The sequence below is a fragment of the Marmota marmota genome, unplaced genomic scaffold, assembly GCF_001458135.2.
Source record: "Marmota marmota marmota unplaced genomic scaffold, marMar, whole genome shotgun sequence".
Lineage (NCBI taxonomy): Eukaryota > Metazoa > Chordata > Mammalia > Rodentia > Sciuridae > Marmota > Marmota marmota.
Genome location: NW_025999853.1, coordinates 12888619 through 12911505, shown reverse-complemented (window position 1 = coordinate 12911505; position 22887 = coordinate 12888619).

Below are 22887 nucleotides of genomic sequence, written 5' to 3'. Positions count from 1 at the left end.
GAGGCCAAACTTGACAAATTAACTCTGTCTCCCTCTTGAAACCAACTCCCTTGTAAGCGAAATTCAGAATTCTGCTTGAAGTTTGTTAATGTTGATTTAGATGAAGCAAACCCAAACTCCTTAAAGTTATCTATTCAATAAATCAGTTAAGAATGGCCACGGTCTGACTCTCAGGCAGAAAGATCAACAATCAATATTAGAAATTTTGACAAATAGCTGCTCCCATCTCTATTTAATAGGCATTTTCATGTTTCTGGCTGGCTGTTTACTCGCCCTCTTTGCTGGTTTGATTTATCTTTCACCTGTCTCTCTCCCCACAGGCTTTGCCTGACTCTTTAGTCCATCTATAATTCTACCCCAGCTATCCCATAACCCTGAGAGCAGCCACAGATCAAAAATGAACAATTAAAATAAGAAATGGATCTTCTTGAATGGGAGCATGCATATTTTATAAAGTTTCTGTTGCCATTGCAGTGAACCAAACTAAATCTGAAAATTCATCTTGCAAAGGCATGAAGAGAAAAGGGTGTGTGTGTGTACGTGTGTGAGTGTGTGCATGCATGAGTGTATGTGTATCTATGTTTCTGTATACATGTCGTGAGAAGGCAAAGGCGAAAAAAATAGGTAAATCATTTTTATCTACCTGGCATTAAATGTCTGGCTGTTTGCAAATATGTATGATTACATTTTTCATTTAAAAAATGAAAATCTGAATATTAAGTGTGCATAGTCAATGCAAATGACTTTCCCTTTGCCCTAAACTCTTTTTTTTCATCTACTCCTTCTCCTTCCCTCATCCGCCAACCCTCACCCTCATTTTCCTTTTTCCTATCTGGTATTGCCTAGATGTTCTGTTCTGTTCAGTTTAATTTATCCAAATGTCATACCCAATAAATAGCTGAATTTCCACTTCGTTTCTGCTGAATTATTGTATTACTTTTAAATAACTTGCATCTGCTCTTCATTCTCCCATCTGCTTTTCTTCTTCTCTGCCTTCTCAACATGAGGCCTGGCTGCAGTTAGGGACAGTGGCCAAGTCCTGGCTCAGTGACTTCATCATGCTGGACTCCCGTGATTTTCTCTTTTTAAGCCACTGACACAAAGTCAGTCATCATTTCTGAATCTCTCAGAAGAAAGCTGGCCACAGGCAAAGGTGTGAGGTAGGTCAGATGTAAGGGGGCTGCCACCCAGACTTTCAGGATTTTTTTATTCATTTTGCCACTTTTCTGCAAGGGTCCCCCAGACTCTGGACTTACTTTCTGGATCTTTCCCTCCAATCTACATCCTGCAAAAGTTCCATGCCCAGGGTTGCTTTTCCCATTGCATCATTTCTAGGAGAAATCTGGTAGGAAAATTCCACCAAAATGACAATAAAAAACTTAATATTTCATCCTTCATGGAATGAGCTTCAAGATTTATGTTTCTGTATTCTATTGTTAATACGGGCCTGTGGGGCAGCACCAGAAAAGTAATCAGCTATAACCAATTTGAGGCACTTATAAGCAGACATGGCTGCTCTCTTAAATGCTAGAGTTTGATGGAATTTGGTGGCATTTAAAAAAAAAAGAAAGAAAGAAAAAGAAAAGAAACTAACCTTTCCCATGTTTTTATTATGTTCCAGAAACCAGCTTAATTTCACCCTTTCTTTTAACCAATGAAAAGTAGGATACTCCCCACAGTGAAAGACAACAACAAAACCATCATATACCTGTAAGAAATAAAGGTGGGATTTGGATGACTCTGATAAAAACTCAGCTGTGGAGCCAAATGCTATGTCCACTGCCCCATCCTACTTCTTGGGCCAGAGCCATAGAATAATAACTTCCCTCTGTTTTGAGTTTCCAAGCATCCAAGACACATTAAGTCAGCACTATTTTAGAGATAAAGACAAAAGAGTAGAAGTGAGAAACATCTTGGAGTGGATGGTGAATTGTTCCCAGAAGAGAAAGTCTGAGCCAGGGAGATGGTGCAAGGGAGATGGGCCAGGGAGATGGTGCAAGAAGGTTCCGACAAGATACCTACTTCTTTGAAGGTCTTGTGGTTCGTGCTATGGATCTCAGCCCTGACACCAAAGATGTTGTGGAGGCTGTTGTTCTAGAACAGGATACAGGCTTTGAGAGGGACAAACTTGAAGTAGGATAACCGTTGGGGGGCTACATTGTTAGCTGGGCAAGAGTTGATAGTGGACTCAAGTAAGACAATGGAGAGTGACAAACTATATTTAGAAGGTACTGTTGGTAGTTTTGATCCCTTGGATAAGAACAAGAGAGAAGAAAAAAAAATTAGAGGTATATATTTTTCCTATGTGCTATTCCCCAGTTCCACATATTTTTCTTTTTTAATTCAAAGGAAACTATTATATTCAACTGGAATGCCTTAGAGCAGATTGCCAAGTAGAATTTGTAAGTATTTGGGGCTGGCAAGATTATGCCTAATATGACCAATTTTTTATTTTTTGACCAAGTATTTATTTTTTATACATGGACACAGTATCTTTATTTTATTTATTTTTATGAGGTGTTGAGGATTGAACCCAGTGCCTCACGTGTGTGAGGCAAGCACTCTACCACTGAACCACAACCCCAGCCCTCAATTTTTGACCAGAAAAATATTGAATCACACACAATTGAGGTGAAATGTTGCTCTAAGAAAGGAATAGAATCCTGACTTTTATTTGGAAAATTGCTTTTCCTATCTCAAGAGATATTCCTGACAGAGACAGTCTTTGTAATTCTTGGTTATGTATACTGCAATTTGATTTAAGAAATCGTTTGAAAGACAAATATTTCCATAGTAAATATTCCCAACTGCCATCTTTGGAAGGGGTAATTTGATCAGTGGTACCGTGTAGAACTGCATTATAATTGGTTTCTTCAAGTAATGGCTATTACCCACACTTTAAAAAAAAAAGAAAGAAATCATAACCTAATGTCTAGGTAATCTGCTTTGTAAGAAATCCTGATGGCAGGATGGGGTTAACAAGTGTTTATGGAGAGATAACCGGGAGTGATGAGCTCTCAAGTTTTGATGTTTATTAAAGAGTTTATTGGAATCTCATAGAGCAGTAACAAATGATCTAATAAAACAAATAAGATTAAGCAGTCCCAGTAAACAAAATTATAATAAAACTCCAGAAGAGTTGAAGCAAACCATTTTTATTTCTTTAATTCCCACAAAAAAATATATTAATATTTCCAAATCTTATAAGGGGTTTTGGAATTAGGAACCTGTTTAAGCATGAACATAACTGTTTGAGTCATGCTTCATGTTATTCATGAGTTCATTTATTGGACTATTTAGGCACATTAGCAAACTTTTTAAAAGAAAATAACTTTTCCTGGCATCAAATAAGGGGAAAACCGTGAGAATTAATCAGCAAATAATTGGTGTATGCTGGCATGATTTTGTTGGAATATGAAAACAAAGTAAACAAACTAACTTAGAAGAGAGGTAATGGGGTTGGTTGAGTTAGGGGGAAAAAACTTTCTAAAGGGAGAAATGTTTGTTGAAGGAAGTTATCAGACCCCAGGAGATGCTGTCCTACAGCCTCCTTTTCTGAAGATCTTACTAAAGGAAATAAATGACTGCAAAGCAAATAGAGGCCAGGCAGGACCACAAGCAGCCTCAGGATTTCCATATCTGACATAGCCCAGGAGCCATGATGACTGTGTCCAAAACAAGGTCCTAGGTCATGGAGAAGCCAGCCTGAGACACATGGACAGGATTGAAGGTGTGAGGTCACCTCCTCATACAACTATAGACAGCTCTAAATACTCCCTAAGCACTTTGAGGTTGTGGGAAGCTCCTCAGAATCTAAGAGGTGGTGATAATACTGATACTGACTTTCTTTTTTATTTTTATTTGTTCTTTTTAGTTATTCATGACAATAGAATGTATTTTGACATATTATACATACATGGAGTATAACTTCCCATTCTTGTGGTTGCATATGATGTGGAGTTACACTGGTTGTGTATTCATGTATGAATTTAGGAAAGCTATATCTAATTCATTCTACTGTCTTTCCCATTCCCATCCCCAACCCCGTCTCTTTCTTCCCCTTTGTCTACTCCAATGAACTTCTCTTCTTCCCTCCCCCAGCCCATATTGTGTGTTAGCATACACATATCAGACAGAATATTTGGCTTTTGTTTGGGGGAATTGGCTTAGCATGAGAGTCTCCAATTCCATCCATTTAACAGCAGGCAACTGCCATAATTTCATTCATCTTTATGACTAAGTAATATTCCATTGTGTATATGTACCACATTTTCTTTATCCATTCATCTGTTGAAGGGCACCTAGGTTGGTTCCATAGCTTAGCTATTGTGAATTGAGCTGCTATAAACATGGAGTGGCTGCATCATTATAGTAGGCTGATTTTAAGTCCTTTGGGTAAATGCCAAGGAGTAGGATAACTGTGTCAGATGGTGGTTCCATTCCAAGTTTTCTGAAGAATCTCCATACTGCTTTCCAGAGTGGTTGCCCCAATTTGCAGTCCCACCAGCAATGTGATACTGAGTTTCTACCACCTTGGTACAGTAAAGACTCGACACCAAGATGAAGTTGAGACACAGGAAAACAAAGACAGTTCTTCTTGGCCACCTAAATAGTGGCCTGGGACTCATACCTGATACATGTGGGAATTTCTGCACCAACATGCCTGCGTGAAAGATTTTAGGCCAAATTATTTCAAGTTTCTCTGCAGAATGAGGTAGCTTCATGGAAGCTACTATTGATTTTAGAACAATTGAGAGACTTTAGTGAGAGAGTTAAAAGACCACAACAGAGTGCTTGCAGCCTCCTGGGTGGATATGTGCACCACGGTGGAAACAAGAAGATAAGGTAGTTTCAGCCTGGTAACAGATCAAAAAAATATGTGGAGGCCTAAGAAGATACTCAGAAAAGCAGCAGCACCAAAGGCAATTTATAAAGACCTCTTCTGTTACCCTGGATATGTGAACCTCTTTCTGGTTGGGAAAGGGTTTTAGAGAGAGAGAGAGAATTTTAATATTTATTTTTTAGGTATTTTTTGGCGGACCCAACATTTGTTTGTGTGTGGTGCTGAGGATCGAACCCTGGGCCGCACGCATGCCAGGCAAGCGCGCTACCGCTTGAGCCACATCCCCAGCCCAAGGGAAAGGGTTTTAAAGATGGCATGTTTGCAATATATCACCCCAATTTTATATACACAAGTCTAACCCCCCAAGGGGATGTCATTAGGAGCTGGTGCCTGGGGAGATAATTAGGTTTGTATGCGCTCATGAGGATGAAGCCCCATAATAAGTGTAGTGTCCTTCACCACATAAGGATTCAACAAGAAAGCAGCCATCTATAAACCAGGAGACAGCCCTCACCAGAGCCTGGCCAAGCTGGCTCCCTGATCTAAGGCTTCCAGCCCCCAGAACTGTAAGAAAAAGATGTTTTGTCATTTAAGCCACCCAGGCTACATTATTGTGTCATAGACTTGAGTTGAAGAGACCAAGTAGGTTTGGTTGCATTACCAAAAAAAAAAAAAAAAAAAAAAAAACTTGCTAATTGTAGTGGTNAAAAAAAAAAAAAAAAAAAAATCAAAGTAGGTTTGGTTGCATTATTAAAAAAAAAAATTTTTTAAAAAAGAGGACAATGGTAATGCCAGGGCTGGTGACACACAGTCCCTGCAGTTGTGACACATAAATACTTATGCTGAGATTCCCAACCACTATCCAGACATCAAGTTTTGAATTTTATCTCTGGGTCTCCTGGCACCCAAAAGAAATGAGAAATGTGAGTAAATTACATGATTCACAGTTTTTAAAAAGCAACACATACCAGTTCTTCTAGACACCAACAAAAAAAAATTAAAGAAATACATCATTTCTGTCCTTATTCCATGGATACTGCTCAAAAGACACATGTTTTCCTGTGACAAAAACTCTTCCTTTTTTTTCCCCAGAAAATAAAGGCAAGATTTCCATGGATTTTTCTTGCTTAAGCTCTTAATAAAACCTTAGCTTTTAATAAGGTTTGCTGTTTATGAACCCATCTTTTCCGTATATGTTTTCTGCTAGTGTCAGTTCTGTGACTTACGACAGAATCCAAGTTCCTAGCACCGCAGCACTTCTAAGGACTTTACAAATGTGTGTTTAATAGTAAGGATGAGAGAGGGTGCTGACCTAACTAGGAGTCTGCCACAGATGGTATGGCCTAAGCCAATGGACATTTCTCACAGTTCTGGAGGCTGGGAAGTTCAAGATGGAGGTTTCAGGAGGTTCGCTTCTTGATGAGGGCTCTTTCTGGCTGATAGATGGCTGCCTTCTTTACTGTATCCTCATGTGATGAAAAAAGGAATTCTGGTGTCTCTTCCTTTTCTTAAAAGGGCACTAATGCCACCCAAGGCCCCACCCTTATGGCATCATCTGTACCTAACTACCCCCAAAGGTTTCACCACCTAACACCATCACATTAGGGGTTAGGGTTTCAACTTAAAAACTTGCAGGTAACATAAACATGCAGTTCACAATAGCATCTAACTTGAATCATCAGTAAAACCTAAAACATAAGGTCTTCCATGTAAAGGCTTCATGGAATACACTGAACAGGAGCCTGTTTTATCTGTAATTTCTTCTCTGCCTTCTGTAGGGAGGTTCTCTTATTTAACAGAAGGGTTCCGAATGTCTCCCTACGTTCCTAGGTTTTCTTTCTAATGATGGTTCTTTGGTTCATTTACAAAATAAGATTTGTTGAATCCAGACAAAAGTATCTAAGTGCCTTAGAAATAAAGGCCGATCACTAATGATGGAAAGGGCAAAAGATTACATTTTCAAACTCAATGTTAATTACACAGCCTGGATGCCGATCGATCAGAAATGGATACCAGCTGTAAACCAGTGCTCTGGTCATCTGGGCATGGGCCAGAGAGGTATCTGGGCAACCAATGGATTTAAAGTCCCAAGGGCTCAAGTAGTGGTATGTCAGGTGACATTAAACCGACCACTCCCCAAATAAACAAATAAATAAATAAAAAATAAACTGACCACTCCCTACCATACTATAATATATGTTAAGGACAGAAACTGGCCGGGCACATGCCTGTAATCCCAGCAACTCAGGAGGCTGAGGCAGGAGGGTCGCGAGTTCAAAGCCAGCCTCAGCAATGGCAAGATGCTAAGCAATTCAGTGAGACCATGTCTCTAAATAAAATGTAAAATAGAGCTGGGGATATGGCTCACGATTGAGTGCCTCTGAGTTCAATCTCCAGTACCCTCCCCTCAAAAAAAGAACAGAAACTGGATTTTATTCATTAGTTTTCACTCCTACTGCCTAGCATAGCACCTGGTAAATGGTAGGAAATGGATGGATGGATGGATGGATAGATAGATAGATAGATAGATAGATAGATAGATAGATAGATAGATAAATGTGATTTTATTCACATACAGCTTTCACAGAGTGGCAGCTATGGTAAAGTCTTTGTTCAGGTAAAATTTGATTTTTTAACTATTGAAACCACCTAGACAACAAATTTATACATGTAATTTGAACGTCAAAAGGGCATTCCAATTTTCCCAATATGATTCAATGTTGGGACTAATGAGGCCGTTACAATCTCTCCTTTATATGAACAACCTTTCAATGATACAGGACGGTGGCATCTAATGACTTCTACCAACACAAAATCACTGGGTGGCCGGCTTCTATTTTATGCGGTGAGGTTAGCAATTATTCTGTAACACTTAATTTCCTGTTCCTAATGCTTTCCCCAGAGCACTTAAGCATGATGGCCTTATGAATATAGTTATTAGTGGAACTGCATTCAGTGTTTGGATTCTTTGGGAAATCTGATAAAGATAATATTCCTCGAAAGGTTACTGTCCAAAAAAGAAGTCATTTTATCAGCAGGCCTGGGTTTCAGCCAGCTGTCATTAAGAGTGTCTCGTTAGCCAGTGAAGGACTTTGTAGCTGGGTCAGGGCCGCAGAAGTCTGGGGCAAGGTTGCTAAGGTAACGAATCTGTCCAAAGACTTCTCTCCACATGAACCTTTCATCTTGTTAAATTTATATAAGCAAAGCACTGTGAGAAGAGTGCTAATATACCAAATGACAGAAACAATTGCACAAAGATATTTCTAGGCTTGATAGGTATGCGTTTAAGCTCCTTTCCAAAGATACAACAATATGTGTGGGTTTAGAGCTATTCAAAGAAATGAGTTAAGTCATCCTGGGTCCATGGACTATTTACATTAGCATGTGAAATACAAAGCAGAATTTAATTCAACCATACACATTGATCGAGTGCCTGCTTGGTACCTGAATTCATTTTTCGGTGTATTACCTGGGTCTGAGAATTAAATTCTAAAGGAAGTGAAGCTTGGCATGACTTCTAAAGAATCCAAATTCAGTAAGGTAGAGTAAGTCCAGTTCTCGTGTTAGGGAGTAATGGGAAGGTGGAGCATACCTTAAAATTCACAGGTTGTAAGATGAATGGGGTCATGCAAGAAAGATGCAAGAACTAACTTAAAGGGCTCCATTTGGCCTAAGATGGGACAATTTGAACATCAAAAAGAACAATGACAGCAAGGGATTGAATCATAGTAAATATACATAAATCAATCAGTTCATAATGTTAAAAAAAACCGTTCATTGGCCACCACTAAAGGTTACTAAGGCCATCAACTCATTACTGCAAAATGACAAATTAATGGGAAAGAATGAAGCATATGTCTTTCTTTCCGACATGAATTATATTTCTTTATAGCCAAATAGTTGATGAGCTTAAGTTCTTAACATTTTTCTCAGAAAATAATTGCAGAGAAAATAATTTTAAAATTGCCACTTTGCATCTCCTAATGAAATGATGGATGTAGACCATATATATCAATGAAATCCCAAACTCTTCAGTGCAATGGTGGGGAGGAACTGAATGATGGAAAGATCATGGTGACACCTCTGAACTCACTAATCAATCATGACATCTCTAAAGTTGGGACAATCAGACCTGAGGTGCCCCCAGGATAATACATTTGCACACAATGCCTATCAAAAATTTTTGCCCAGAAGCACTGAATCTGAATCTAACTAGCCTTCTAGTTCTAACTGCAAAGAAAAGAGGAAGCAGTTAAACACCACCACGATCCAGAAATTGGGACATTTTAAAGACAAACGACCCAGTTTCTCCAATAAATTGATAGTATGGAAAGGAAGCCGGAGGAGAACTGCCTTAGAATAGAAGCCTTCATAGATATAACATTCACATGCAGACGGTGAACAACACATCTGAGAAAATTAGGAAAAAAGAATATAACTGAAATTTACGTGATATAAAACTGTTGGGGCTGGGGATGTGGCTCAAGCGGTAGCGCGCTCGCCTGGCATGCATACGGCCCGGGTTCGATCCTCAGCACCACATACAAAGATGTTGTGTCTGCCGAAAAACTAAAAATTAAATATTAAAAAAAATTGTTATTTGTGTTAGGTATGATGAAACTTGCCAGTAGTATTTGAAAGGATTTTAAAATCAGAAAAGTATACTAAAATATTTACAGATGAATTTAAACAGGTGACAGAGATTTCCCTGAAAATATCAGAAGAAAAAAAATGTAGAGAAGTTGAATAAAACAAGATTGGCAAAATATTTTAAATTGTGGAAATTCTGAAAATGAAACACCAGTGGAAAATGGTGGCTTGGATTACAGTGTTGAAACTGCTTGACTAGTATTTTTTAAAACTTTGATATTGAGAGAACCAGTAGGACCTGTCTACGGCTTATGTAAAATATTTTTTCTTCTAACAAGAGTCTGGGATGAATAGAATCAGCTGAACTGCCAAATTTAAAAGTTTATATTTATCCTGGCCTTTATTCTGAAAGAAGACAACATGTCAGTTCCCAAGGAAGTCTGAACTCTAAAACTTGTCCTTATCTGAAAATAGGAACAAAGGAAGAACTTGATATGTCGAAAGACACTGTCCTCAGATAAGGTTCAATTATTTGGCAATTCAGAAGGGCACACTGTCTAACTGCTGGCAGTTACTTCTGAGGATCCTGGGTTTTTTGCTACTTTGGGCTCCTACCAAGCAATCAAGCTACTTCTTTACCATGCTAGACATTCTACAATACAGGAAATGGGACAACATGTCCACTCTTTCTATTAGGATAAACTGAAATTGCAAAATAAATGCTCATGAATTATTATTTACGAACAAAAGAGCTCTTGAATAATTATGTTATTTACAATGTGACAGTGATAACATATAAAGAGTTCTTACAAATCAATAAAAAGACGAACACTCTAATTGAAAAGATGGCGACGGACACAAAATCAATTAAAAGGAATACGTGGCCAATGACAAACTTTTTCTTTTCCTATTTGTTTTGTTTTGTTTTTGTCTTTAGTTTAGGGTTTTTATTTTTTTATTTTTTATTTTGCAGTGCTGAGGATGGAACCCAGGGCTGCGCATATTAGGCAAGTAGGCAACTGTTCTACCACTGAGCTATATCCCCAGACTATTAAATTATTTTTAAATATTTTAAAAATCAAGCTAGAAAGTAATCAATGAATGCAAATTAAGACAAGTAAATACCATTTTGTCTATCAAATTGGCAAATATTTTCAATGATTAAAAAAACAGTATTGACTTTTTTTCTCAGAAGCAGTTATAAAAAATTGGTTCAACATTTCCAAAGGTCAACTTGACAAACTATATCAAAATCATTATCTTTGAACTAATAATTCAACTTCCTACGATTGATCCAAAGGAAATAATTACAAATATGGACAAAGATCTAGGTAGAAAAAGTCCATCTCAGTATTGTTTATAATAGTAAAAACTGAAAATAATCTAGATTTCTGATAATCACAACTGGTTCAATAAATGATACAAACATGAAATAGAACACCACATTGCCAATAAAGCCACCCAAACAAATATGCAATGATTCAGAGACATGATTACATTATACTAAGTTTAAAAAATAGGGCTAATAAAATACTTTGTATTATCTGTGCTTATGGAAATATGTGCAAAATATTTACCAAAAAAAAAAGTAGTTCAAATGGGAATATACATTCTAATTAATTAACATGATTATATAGTTATTTCATTTTCCTTTTTATTTGTCAACATTCTTTAAAGTTTTTTTTTTACCGTGAACATGTAAGGATAAGAACTGTATTTTTAAGATTGAACAGAAAGAACTTTCTAAGCACGAACTTCCACTACTCCGACTGTGCTCAATTGTTCTTTTACTCGATCTGGGTTTATTGTACCCTACTTCCTCGCTGATGAAACATAAGAGGGAAGGCTCAGCCCTACCATTTCTACCTGCTGGCTGCACCAAGAGCCCTGGGGAGGAGACCTACCGACAGCTGGCAACGACTGGTGAAAAGCCTTTATCACTCAGGTGGCTATACTTAGCATTTCATTTTACCTTGGCTGTTCCAGCAGTACCAACCCCTCTGTCTTTACCCCCTGGATAAAACTAAAACTCCACCAATGTGGCGCTCCATGTTTTTTTTTCTCCATGTTAATGGTCCCCTATCAGAAATATCCTGCCACAGAAAGACTTATCCATCTCACCTGATTTCCATCCCAATAAATGTTTAATCTACTAGTTACAATTTTTTTTTCCATAACCTTGGGCTGCTATTTCCAGGGAAAAGAATAACATCTTTTACCCTTTCATTAAATTTTTTTTCAAAATATTAAGTTGAGTAAACACTTTTTAAACAGAAAATAATTATTTTCCCATTGAAAGTTACCCTATTTCCAAAATAAGATGTAGTTTTTAAACTTCAACCCTTATAATAAAAATGTGATTAAAGTCATTAAGTTGGATGTTGCACAAGCAGATGAAGGAAGTTGAATCACTACCTTTTGGTATCTTAAAATTTCAGACAGATCACTCACATCTGCATGAAACATGATCATACAATTTCATAACCCCTGTTTGAATGCCTTCAAGAGCCAGGAACATTTCTCCCACCCAAGTCCTAGGGATGCAAATATGAACAGACACAGAGCTCATGAATGAGTGGCATAAACATGTAAGCAAGCAATACAATCCAGTGGAAGTGTGTTAGGGCAACGTGGGGACAAATAAATCATCACTTGACATTCATGAAAGAAAAATTTCTCAAATGAAGTGTTCCTCCGGGTGTTAGTAGGTAATGGGGCACGCCATACACACACACACACACACACACACACACACACACACACTGTTTTCTATAAACCTGGGGCAGACTAGGCTAAACTGAGTTCAACACACTTCTTTGTTGTATGACTTATCAGAGCTTCTACTGCTCAATGTTTATCGTGAATTTCCAAGGACAAATTTCAAAAGATAGTGAATAATCTTTTCCCAAGCTCATTAGACCACAGAACACACTATTCACAGATTATCTTGCTCAAGAGCTTTGGAATTCATAAAGTGTTACTCCCTAATATATAATTTTATGTGCCCAAGACAATGAGCTTCTTAAGAGGAAGAACCCAAGGTATCTGTGAGATCAGGGAATGGGAACAAATCTTACTCATTTTCATCTTCAGAGTCCAGCACAATATTCAACACACAGAAGATGCTCAGTCAATGGTAAATTCGTGACTGGGTGAACATTCTCATTTGCACCCCCAAAACCTGGGGGGACAGTTCAAGCATATATTATCATCATTTTACAGGAAAGAAACTGCAGGCCAGGGACATTCAGTGACTCAGCCATGATCATAGAACGAGCTAGTGATACCACTGGGATTGGAAACCAGATCCACTCTCAAGTTCAGTGCCGTTTTCTAACACTAATATGACCACACAGCTCAGGTTTCCTGGCTAGTTTTAATTTTAGATATCCTGTTCCACATTTAACCCAGGCCAGGTAACATTCTGATGTGTTATTTGCAAAATAGTCTCCGTAGCTACAACTTTTTGTGTTTCATGGACATAAAGAAGGTGAGCATCCCACATACTCAGCTTTAACCCTATCATAACTTGCCCATGACTTTTCCACACATGTGTGTTCAGCATACTTGTGTTCTGCTTATGCATAATGGTAAGTTTCCAATTTAATGTGAACATTGTTGGCTTTTGCTGTAACAAGACCTTACTCTTTTATTATTCTGTCAACCAGTTTTTCAGCTTCAGAGACAAGGGCTTGTTGACAAGATTTGTAATTCCTAACATCCATGTAAACATATGTAAGCAACACTGGAGAAGGAAGACACCCACGAGAGCTGAATGCAGATATAACCCATTCTTCAGCCAACAAGCCTGGTGGCACCCCAAGACTACATGTTAGGAAGAAGTCTAAACAAAGACGAGACCAAGACATCCCCTGAGCCGCTCAGGCTTCATGAGGGTAAGGACAACATGAGCTTTCCAGAGGACTATTTGTTTTGCCACACAAACTCCTGGTTATCACCTTAGTAAGGGGGACCGGGTTTGCTGTCAGAATGTCTTTAGTTCTGAAGTCAGAGACGCACTAAGTTAGAATTCCGCCTGGGCTATGATTCTTTGGCCTAGTAAATCTCTCTCTACGAACCTCCATTTACCTGATGGGAATAATAATTTTAGCATCTTTACAGAATTATTGTGGTTTACAAGAGATAAAAGGATTAAATGCTTACCAGAAGACTTAGAATACCATGGATGCTCAATATTTTATAACTAGTATTATTTTGAAAAATTTTTAATTCTGTTATCATAACATGTAACCCACATTAGGCTATGGAACCATGCTCATCACTGAATGTAGCATTTTCAGGAAGTTCTCTTATCTTCTTCATTAGTCCCCAGTTCAAGAGCCTTGCCAAGACCCTGTCTAAGTGGCCCAGCTGTCACTTGTGGACAGCCAATGGGCAGAACCTTGGAAGTAGCCCCTTTACAGGACACTGTCTCACCAAGCCTTAGTTCTGAATGGCAATTCCAAAGGATAAATAAGTATTAGTCCAAATGACGGAGGCTCCAAATAGATGAGGAAGAGCATAGTTGGAATAAAGTAAATGGCTTCTCTTTGGTTAATTCCCCTAAGCAAAGATCATCTTGCTCTTCAAACATGTTATGGTTTGGATGGGAGGTGTCCCCCAAAAGCTCACTTGTGAGACAATGCAAGAAGGTCCAGAGGAGAAATGATCGGACTGTGAGGGCTTAACCCAATCTGTGAATTAATCCCCTGGTAGATATTAACTGAGTGGTAACTGACATGGTGGGGTGTGGCTGGAGGAGGTGGGAATTGGGGCATGGCTTTGGGTATATATTTGTATCTGGCAAGTGGAGACCTCTCTCTCTGCTTCTTGGCCAACATGTAAGCTGCTTCCCTCCGCCATACATTCCGCCATGATGTTCAGCCTTGCCTCAGTCTCCCAGGAAGAGAGCCAGCCTTCTATGGACGAAGTCTTCTGAAACCATAAGCCAAAATCTTTTCTCTTCTACAGTTGGGCTGGTCAGATCCTTCAGTCACAGCCATGAAAAAGCTGACTAAAACACAACACAATTACAACACAAGGAACTGGACCGTCTCTAGGGCTAGGATTATCACTCAGGATTCCCAAACCACAAGACTTTGTCTTTCCTTAACATAGCACTATTTCTTTATTTTAGTTTCCTTATCTGAAGAGAAATCCCTGACATTTTTTTTTAAATGAAGATAACAGGTGGATGAGTGTAGTTTTGATCAATCAACACATAATTCCAGCTGGGTCTCTTACATCTAAGCCGTGTGTTGACTAATAAGCACCCCTTCCTGTCACATACAATGGCTTCTGTGCTTCACAGAGTTATTTGCAAGTTAATATATATTAAAATCACATGTGCCCACACACATTACTTCTGTGCGTCGGGGGACCTCAAGAGATAATACATCCATCTTCATTTGTGACAGTGTATGCACCCATAGTTCATAAATGGTGATAAATGAATTGTCATACCATCCCAATGGAATAATACACTTATCCCCTATTCTTGCCATATTAATACAAGTTCATTTCAGCACCAGTCAAATCTTCAAAATGAGTGATTCAACATTCGCCTCCTATTGGTTACCCCAGAAGAATGCTAATTTCCCCTCTTCACACTCAGTATCATTTGTTTGGTATGTAAATCAACAGCAGAATAAGAGAGATGAAAAAAAATAATAATAATTTCAACTCATTATGCCTCTTTGATATGCTAAGACAAATTGAGATGGAAAAATGCTTACTTTGGTTTATATTTCCGTAAATCCAGAAAGACATAGCCCTGGGCATCCCACCCACCCTAATACAGGTACCAACAAGGTGGGGAGGAAGGACAGATCCAGGGAAGGAGCTCAGGCTGATGAATGTGTCCGTGAACAGTTTTTAAAGCAGTCTAATTGATGTGTTTATCACTTTAGCATCTGCCTTGTATTAAGCGATTATTCATTAATAATTGTCACCCCTGCCTTGCTTTTTCAGCCAACACCCAATTTTCCAGGTGCTAGTGGTAGTTGTAACTTCACTCTGAGAGAGCATGGAGTACCTCTCGGGCATTTCACAACTCTCTGGCACCCCTGCCTCATGATGGTTGCCAGGGGTCACTGAGTCTCAAGGCAGAAAGAGAGTAGAGAGGTCTCTGGCCCCAAGCTGCCTACCCATCTTCTCTTCCATTTCTCTCCACCTCCCTCCCTTACTCTCTAGCCTCACCCTTTCTTCAGTCCCTCAAAGCTTTTCAGCCTGTTTGGCTGGCAAAATAACATTTAGGACTAAAAATAATAATAGTGGCTAACATGAAGAGTTGCATTCAAAGCAAATCTTGTCAACTAGTTCTCATTAAGAAAGATGACTCTGCATTACTAGTTCCCAAATTTGTCTGATCATACCCTTTATGGGTACATAAAATTTAAAGCCTACACCAAATATGCCGATAAATTCTATAGAGAGAGAACAGTCCTAACAATATGTGTTAATTTAAGTAAATACCAAAGAGAACATGAGAATAAATTCTCTTTTTTCTTTTTTTCCTTTTCACAAGCACTGAACTTGGAGACCACAGCCCTTATAAGCCACTTCCTTTCATAACCATTCCCCAGCTCCGCAATGGTCCAGTGTGTTAGTTAAAGGGGCATCCTTTATGGTGGTATCTTGTAAAGGAGACCCACGGACACACTCTTCCGTGGTCAGAGCTCTGCAGACCCCTCAAATCCCTGCAAGGGTTTTTGTTGAATCCTTGTTTACCTGGGGTTTGCACTCTAAGGCAATGTTCTGTTTTTGATAAACAGAGGAGCAAAACTTACAGAGAAAACAAGAGTCATCCTGAAACTAGATGTGCATTAAAAATGTATGCTTTCTCAATCACCTCGCTCTGTGGGGCTAACAGGTGGCCCTGGGAAGCAGCCAGGACCCACTTCAGGCTTCAGTCAAACTAAACAAAGAGCAGGTGAGGCTTCTCAAAGGGGTGGTCTCTGGGGTCGCTGTCTGCCCAACTCTCAGAAAAGGGAAGGCTGGAGGGAAACACTGAACTGACAGAGTCGGTGATTTATAATCTCTCATTCCCATAAAATGACTCTCGTTATTCTTGGGAGCTTAGATCTGAAGCAAGCTGTAATGGGCCACTGGGCTAAAAATGAAGTGCAGATTTATTTCTATAATCACCACCAGCCAAACCCTTCCCTGGGAAATAACTAACTTGGCTTTTAAAGTGCTGGAATACCTTTCGAATGCTTAAGATTTATCTTTGGGATTGAGTTCTTGTGTTGCTCTGGGAAATTCTAACTATTTGAGTTGTAGATGCCCCCTGTATACTGGGGAGGGTTGGAAAGACAAAACAGCAGTCAGAGCTCCACTTCCCTTTCACACCCTGTTCTGAGAAAATGCCTGTGCCTATGAGATGTGAATAAACAGCAATCACGAACACATCTGATACTGAGCTGGCAGAACACCCTGATTGAACTGCTGTCCAGGAGACTGAATATGTTCAGCTTCCATGCAAACTTAAATTTTGAACTTGATTTTTGATTTATGATAGTCTAATAACCCTACACTCACAGGTCTGGGTCACCTGGGGCCAGGTGCGTACTTCTTTCTCTGTTGAAAGAGTCATTGGACCCAGAGAACATTTTGATGTAATGGTACAGCCATGAATTGCAGGAGTTACGGTAAGAGAGGCATGCAGAAAAGTAAAACAATTAAATAAATGGGAACCACAGGATCCTTAGCATAATTCTAGTTCGCAGTATATGATATAATACTGCCCTTGCTTTGGCAAACTGATGAGCAAGAGCCACTGCTGTTCTAACACCTCTTGGCAGATGTCTTAACTCATAACAAGTTCATTTGTTGCCTGCACGCATGCAAATGTCCTTTTCCTGACTTTCTTCTGCTTCATCTTTAATGAATCTTCCCAGCTCTTGACTTTGCACAATAGTGATGGGTTTATCAGGTAGTCTCTGGAACTGAAAAGTATACATCTTTATTTGTGCAATTACCATGACTTCCAGATCATAATCCAAAAATCAGAGAATTTTAAAACTAGAAAGAGTTTAGGGAAACATTTGCACCTCATTTTTGACAAAAACATAGAAGCCCATTAAGGAAAAAAAAATGAGTTGCACAAGGTCCCCCGGGCAGTCAGTGGCAGAACTGGGGGTAAAATCCTAGTTCCTGGTTCTCCCTTGATACCTCCTTAAAATACTTTAAAGGATTAAGGTCCCTAAGGAATGAGAAAAGAAGAAAGACATTTCTTTACTTTGAGTGGGTCAAAGGGCTGAGCAGGTCAGAAACTGTTCCCAACATCTAGAGCCTTCACCTACAATAAGATAGACTGCTGGTATTTGCTCAAAAAATGGCCCCTTCTCTCAAGGGCCAATTAATTTTTTTAATGATTTATGAAGATTCTCAAAGAAAATACTCTTCCTGCAAAAGGAAATTAATGTGCTGAACTTAAAATATTTGCACTAATTACTAAAGGTCAGAATGGGATTGTGCAGAGATATCAATCAGAGGGCCCAGGGGAGGGAATATGTTGGACAAATAGCACAAAGCTCTGGTCAAAATACTGAAGAAGGCGTGCCTCGGTTGCTTATGCAATGGAAAACTGCAGCAAGGACATCCTGTGGCTCTAATGACAATTAGCAAACAATGACTATCACATCAAAACCCCTCAATGGCTCTGAAGGCCCTTTAGGAGAAGGCTGTTATTAACATGGGAAATCGGGCCCTTCCTGTCTGACCCCACAGTCTTCTTTCTTTCCACCGTTGTTTTCTTCCTATCCATCCATACTGGCCACCCTCAGTCCCTCACATCTGATTGCCACTAGAACTGCTCAATTGTTGTTTATTCTGCCTGGAACACGTCTTCTCCTGAGTACCTCACTCATCCCCCTCTCATCTGGGCAAACCCTATTGGTCTTTTGGGTCTTACTAGGTGTGCGTGCTCCATAGTGGGAAGGTGCGCTACTCTCCCCCAATTCACCACCGTTCACTGTATCTGCAGTGTGTCTGGGACTTGGTAGTTTCTCTCACTAATTGAGTTACAGAATAATTCACCAGCCTTTAAGTTTGAGTTCAGCCAAGTGACTTTCTTTGGCCAGTAGAATTCTCTCTTTCCTCTTTACTAAGGGACCACTGATAACCCTGAACTTGTAGTAAGCTGGGTGGAGGAATCTTCCAAGAAGTCCATGTTGTCATTACCCCATAAAGCCTGGGCGGCTTAGGGGACTTCTTGCATCAGTACATTGGTTGCTCTGTCTTGGTCTCGTCTTTCTAGATGCTTTCCTGTCGGGCAGTCCTGAGGCAGAAGTAACAATGTACCCATTGTAGGGGAAGGAGTTAAGAGGTCTCATGTATTTCCATTTGCCTTCTTCTACCATCACTGTAAGAACACACCTGGGCTTGCCTGATGATCCCAGGAGGAGGGTGAGAGCATCCAGAGTAGAGCCAACCAGGTGAGCTTCATCAGCCAAGCCTAGACCAGACCAGCTGTTCCCCACACAACCACACCAAGTCCAGCAGAGATCCCCAGGGCTGCTCAGCATAGGTCAGCCAACCCACAGACACCTGAGAAATTATGAATGTTGTTTTAAGCACTGAATTTGGGGTTGATTCATTATACAATAGTACTTTTCCCATCATAGAAATAATCAAACCTTATTAAAACCCCTGGCTTCATTGCCTCTGTTTTGAGGTCTATATACTCCAAAACAAATGAAACTGTTCCTCTCTTGCTCACTATATTATTTCAAGTTTTAGCCCAATCTTTTGGTACACAATAGATCTCCATTAAATCAGTGATTGTTGAGTTATTACCTTATCATTGCTATGCTTTTTCTCCAGCGTCTCTCTCTAGCCCCAAAAGCCAACTGTCCACCTACCCTTTCCAGAGGCTCCCAAGGTATGTACAGCACTTTAACCTGATGACAATTCCACCAAGTAGACGAGGCTTATTTGATCATATCCTAGATGAACAATTATGAACATGAGGGCCTATTTTGTTCATCTATTATTGTTTTCCTCACTATGGTTTTATAGTCAGTACTATACAGATGGATGAGCATTTACAAATAAAGCTTTTTCTTACATTTGGCATTATATTCTCTGTTCCTCCAAATCTCTCCAACCTGTATAAATTAAATTCAAAGTCATTCGTTGAATACATGCAAACCTGTTAGGAATTAAGAACCTGTTCTGCTATAAATGGTTTTTGGAAACCTGAATACAGTAGTGAAAATTGCACTTAAATAGTCATCTAAGAGCCCATAGAATGCACCTGTTTCCACATGGTGCTTTGGAAACGAGATGCAGAAAGTTTAACAGCCCTTGTTAATCCCTTGAGCTTTATTTCACATCCCAGCTCTTGATTTACACTGAAGATACATAATTGAAAGAGTTTTGACATTGTTGAGGGCTCAGCTCCCATGAACCAAGAGAAAAATGGAGATTTGATTTTGCCGTCTCTTTATGCTTTTATGATGATGATGATGTTACACTGTGAATACTCAAAGTCATTGGACTTTAGTTCATTGAGCCTATCTTTGCTGCTGTATGATCCCAAAGTCCTTAACCTTGGTGCCACTTAAGGCAAGGGAAACTAATTGGGCTTAAGAGGAACACCATTGGTCCCTTCCAATGAAGTCTGCCTTTCCTTTTCCTCTATAATCTGTACACTGTGGTCTGCCTCCCATCGGAGAGGGGAGCACAGAGCACCTTTTGTGCTAGAATATTCCAACCAACTATGAGTGTAAAACCTTCTTGATATGTCACTAGTGCCAGATGCAAGCTGAAGGGGAAAATCATGACGAGCCCACTCCATGAATCAACTCTCTCCTTGAGATGTCAACGCTCCCTTATCATTGTTGAAAAGGGAAGCCTTGTTTCTGAAAACCATTGATTCAAGGCCTAGAATCTTACAAAAAGTTACCCAAAATAAAAATAATAATATCTTCTTGGAACCTATTTTTGAGGCTGAAGAAAGAAAAACTCCCTCTCCTGGAGAAACACTACCCGCTCTTGAAGTCTCTGAGCTACTTCTTTCAAGGCCAATGAGATGGTGAAGAGTTCATGAACTGGCAACCAATATGTCCCACCTGCTCAGTGCTGTCCAGCTGGGAGGGTCAATGATCAGCCTGCTCCTGAAGCACCTTGGACATGTAGGTGTGATTCAGATAATTCTGTTCTGACATCTATATTTTAAACAAGGCCTCTAGTAATTCAGATGGAGGTGGTCTGTGGACAGCGCCTTAGAAATGCCTCCATCCCTATCTTTGAAGCAAAATAAATTCTATGCAAAAGGAAATCGCTCATCCCCCAGGTACCCCATGACCTGGAAATGATAGTGACATCAATTTCACAGAGAATTAGACTAGAGAAGGCATGTACACACTCAGAAACTTGCCTGGCCTGCCAAAAGGTTTTAATAAATGTTACCTTTTATTATTATTATGAAGGCTTTTATGCGTGTTTGATTCCCAAGGCACAGATCACCCACTTCTTCCAACCACATGAATGTGAAGGGGAGAGAGTTGGACTTAAAGTGAGATCTGGTTTTCCCTCGATTGGAGATGACTTTTCTCCTTCCTTTGCCTTGTGACTACCGTTTTTCTCAGATTCCTCAAATGAGGCCTCTTCAAAGCAGTGTCCTCAGGAGGACAGCTCCCCCCTACACACCCCCTATACCCCCCACCCCCCCACCCCTTCTTAGGGTCAGTAATCACTCCTGCTTAACCTCCACTGCGGGACTTGTTACAGCCGCTGGAATTCTTGGTTGACTTGTCTGTCTCCCTCCTTGGTTGTGACTAGCTCAGAGAAGGGCTCATTATTTCTTTAAATAAATACTTCTGGGTATGGACCTGCACATCCTGGTTGCCCAGTACCACACACCTGGGACCTAGAGGTGCCTGGTAAGTATTTGTGGAACAGTGCAGGAACAGAAAGGGACACTTCAGCTAGAAAGACTGGGCATGGTCATGAGTATAGCAACAAAAAGAAGCAGGAAATTTGGAAATCCCAAGTAGGGAAGCCAATGTAGATCAAGGAGCCAAGAGGCATCATGACTAAGGATCGGGGCTCTGGGGCCAGTCTACTTGAGCTTATATCTAGACTCCACCCATTACCAGCTGTGTGACCTTGAGCAACTCATTCATAAAACACTGCTACTCTTGTAGGATTCATATGAAGATTAAATGAATTAAATAATAACAGGAACTATGGGCTTGGTACATAGTGAGGCGTTTAATAAACGTTAACTGCTGTTGTTTTTGTTGTTATCAATGATAAGATAAATTTGGGAGTCAGATTTAGACTTGAGCTTAAATCCATATTCTACCACTTACCAGTCTGTATGATCTTGAAAAGTTTGTTACATTTTATAAACTCCCGTTTCTTCATCTAGAATGCAGCAAAAATACTAGCATCAGAATGATAATGTATTTTTTTAAAAGGTTAGCACCATCAAGCCCATGGCCCATTAGGCTCTCTAAAAAGATCTTATCATTAAGGCAATGGCCACACCAGGGTCCCTAGGGGATGGGACAGAGGACAGAACCTGGAGCAGTGTCATGGAATTAGGCCAAAGAAATGGTGTCAAAGGTCTGTTGAAAGAGTCCTGGTTATCTTCTCCCCTGCCTAGGACAAGGGAACCTGTAGGTGAAGGCCACCACCCATGTGAGACAGGACCCTTTAGGGACCTGCCATCCTGGCCCACACTCCAGGGTATTTGTGAATCAGTGCCCTGTACCTTTTGTGGCACTCTGCTACCCAGTGTTTTTAAGGAATCCCACAATGTTCATGGAGTTGGCCCCGAAGGTTAGACAGCACTGAACAAGGCTGATTGCTCTTCAAAAGTCTCAGTCCCAACACTTGGGGTCTTTACCCTCCATGTAACTCTTGGGACTACACTTGTTTATATTACTTCTTCTGCTTTAAGAATTTTGGAATTATCTCCCTCCAACTACAAAGCAAACCGGTTTCAAGTCACCGATCTTAGACTACATAGCTCCACACACCTAAGAGAAAGGTCAAACCCCCTCGTGTCCCCTTCCCATGTCCACCCCTTTCACCCCCAACAAAAATTTCACTGGTTACAAATTGACCACTAAAAAAATGGTTATTTTTTTTACAAAGTTTTTAAGTCAATTTTCCCAAAGGAGAGGTGGGGGAGAAGCAAACAGAGAGCTTCATCATCTCATATACATATATACATACACACCAAGAAAACTTAGTTCCTGTTAGTGAAGTCGATCTCTATGTGTTTGAGAAAACTCAATTTGCAGCCGGGGAAAGTGATATTTATTTGAAGAAGCTCATTGCCGAAAGTGAATCATAAATCTGCTGGCTGTTGAGACTTCGAGGCAGGAAGAGCAGAAGCAATTATTAGTCTGAATGTTCCACTGACAATATGAAATCTTTGTCTTTCAAAGCATTTGTTTAAGTAAGAAAAAGTTTACCCAGCCTGGAGAACGTTCTAT